The sequence below is a fragment of the Penaeus japonicus genome, unplaced genomic scaffold (assembly GCF_977035675.1).
Source record: "Penaeus japonicus unplaced genomic scaffold, GWHDUDI00000001_assembly GWHDUDI00000011, whole genome shotgun sequence".
NCBI lineage: Eukaryota > Metazoa > Arthropoda > Malacostraca > Decapoda > Penaeidae > Penaeus > Penaeus japonicus.
Window position 1 is genome coordinate 11,353,039 of NW_028234413.1, and position 2,500 is coordinate 11,355,538.

Genomic DNA, 2,500 nt, shown 5'->3' on the forward strand with positions numbered 1-2,500 from the left:
GTTATGGCACTCTTTAAGATGGAGAATGATTTGAAATGCTCTTATGCTTGAAATGGTAGAATGTTCCACAAATGACTAAAGAGTGTTATATCTTCAGTACATGTATTTTCTTCTTCAGGAATGGCTGCAAAAATGGACAGTAGAGAAACGTATCTTGTATAATTATTCTCGCGTGTATTTTAATATTCATGGCATAGATTAAGGGAAGAGGGTTTGTCGAACACCTAGTCCGTAAACAGTGTTGTGTAGGCCTACTTTCCCAAACATTCCCCCTATCGATCAAGGGATAGTTGTTATTTCCTTCATCTTGTCGTGTGTGTGTGTGTGTGTGTGTGTGTGTGTGTGTGTGTGTGTGTGTGTGTGTGTGTGTGTGTGTGTGTGTGTGTGTGTGTGTGTGTGTGTGTGTGTGTGTGTGTGTGTGTGTTTGCTTGTTTGTTTGTTTGTTTGTGAATGCATGTTCGCTCATTAGTAGGTGTGTATATATTTATATAAAGGATTGTGTGTTTATCTATTCGTGTGTTTGTAGTAGCCCACGAGTGTCTACAAGAGAATGTGTAAATATGTGCATTCTTATGCATTGGATCGTACTTACGTAAGTATGTGCGTGTATGTGCGTACGTGTGTCCCTGTACATCAACGTGTGTATAATTTTCGCCGGAAGAGTGTTTAGTCTCAATCGGATGAAATCGTTACAGTCGGTAAAATTGTCGAGATTAATATCGAGTTTAATTGGCTTAATGCGCACGGTAATATCACTCTATTATTTTCGGGCGCCAGGATATGCCTGTGCTTGATACGAACTAGTCACTCATGCTGTTCTTCGGCAGATACGAAGTGGTCCTTTGATGGTTAATTAACACGAGAAATGAAATACGTACTTCGGAAATGTTTGTGCTGTATCAAATTTATATTACGTGAACTTGTTTTTTTTTCTCTTTCTTTCTTTCTTTCTTTTTTTTAGGTTGGAGTTTTAATGGGATGGAAGTATTGATATTCGAAAATCAGATTAGTTACGGTTCTTTCCTTCAATGATGGAAAATGTATTAGGCGGAGGCAGGGACGCGGATAATTTTCAAACGATCTATATGGATTGCAAATGAGTTTCCCATTTTGAAAGGGTGGAAGTGGCGGAGAACAAGGAAGCTTCGATGTTTTGACTGATGGAGGGAGATGGATTAGAAAGGAAAGGCTTTTCTTTCACCGGCAGTCACTTCCATATCCGTCTTTTACTTCTTCGTTTGCTTCTTCTTCTTCTTAGTGATGTTCTTCTTCCTCTTCTTCATCGTATGCTTTTTCCTTTTCCTCCTCGTTTTTCTTCTTCTTCGTCTCCTCCTTCTCCTCCTCCTCCTCCTCTTCTTCCCCTCCTCATATCACCACTACTATTACCACAACATCATCACCGCCATCGTTATTATCATCACAATCATCACTTCCGTCACCGGAACCATGTTTTTGAGATATTGTTTTACAAGGAAATGATAAACCAGGACGGAAGGCAAAAGAAGGAAGGAAATACAAAAGAGAAAGGCTTAAAAGGGGAATAAACAACACTAACAGACAAACAGGCATTATTACCATAATACAGATATATCGAAACCATTCAGATCGGGCAACACATGTCATTCTCTCTTATCATTACTCTTATCGCCGTCTTCCTCTTCATCCTCCTGATCATTATCACTATCATTATCACCCCCCTCATCAGCAACTAGCAACCATTAAGCAACAGCCATCATCATTACCACAAAGCTGACAAAACGGAATAGTTCAGATCTGGCAACGCTGACTCACGCCAACGTACTTCCCAAGGCCATTCGAACATGGCTCTTATCAACCGTGCTTTCGTTTTTTTTTTATCATTTATTTGTTTATAATTGTTATCAGAATTATAGAAATCTTTGAAGTAGTTTGATTTCGAATACTGAAACCAGGGATAGGTGTCATTTTGTTTTTTATTCTTGGTAGGAATTAAATTAACGTTCATTATGGTTAAGAAACTGTCGTGTATTTTTTTCCTTGTATAGAGTGAAGGAAAACGATAGATAGAAAGGCAGGGATATAAAGAGACGGGAGGAGGGGTGGGGGGTGGGGGTGGAGATATATATGAGGGAGAAAGGAGAAGATGAGTGGAGGAAAGGGGCAGAAGAGAGGAGACACTGTAGGATAGGAGGGAAAGACACACAAGAAAAATGACAGAATGAAATGTACATACACGACACGCGCAGAGGGAGAAGAAGAAGAAAAGAGAGGGAGAGGGAGAGGGGGGAGGGAAAGGGAAAGGGAAAGGGAGAGGGAGTGGGAGAAGGAAAAGGAAAAGGAAAAATTGAGAGAGGGAGAGGGGGGAGGGAAAGGGGAAGGGAGAGGGAGAAGGAAAAAGAAAAGGAAAAATTGAGAGAGAGAGAGAGAGACACAGAGACAGAGAAAGAGAGAAGTAATGACAACTCTGTGTGTATGCGTGTTTGTATGTGTGTGTTTATGTGTATGTGTGCATGCGTATGTA

The 2,500-nt window shown here is 40.4% G+C and overlaps 1 protein-coding gene across 44 annotated transcripts in view; it reads left to right on the top strand.

Annotated features, from left to right (window-relative positions):
* Cadps (calcium-dependent secretion activator 1) overlaps positions 1–2,500 on the top strand; it is a 434,912-nt gene that overhangs the window by 817 nt on the left and 431,595 nt on the right. The gene's annotated exons all lie outside the window — the stretch shown is intronic.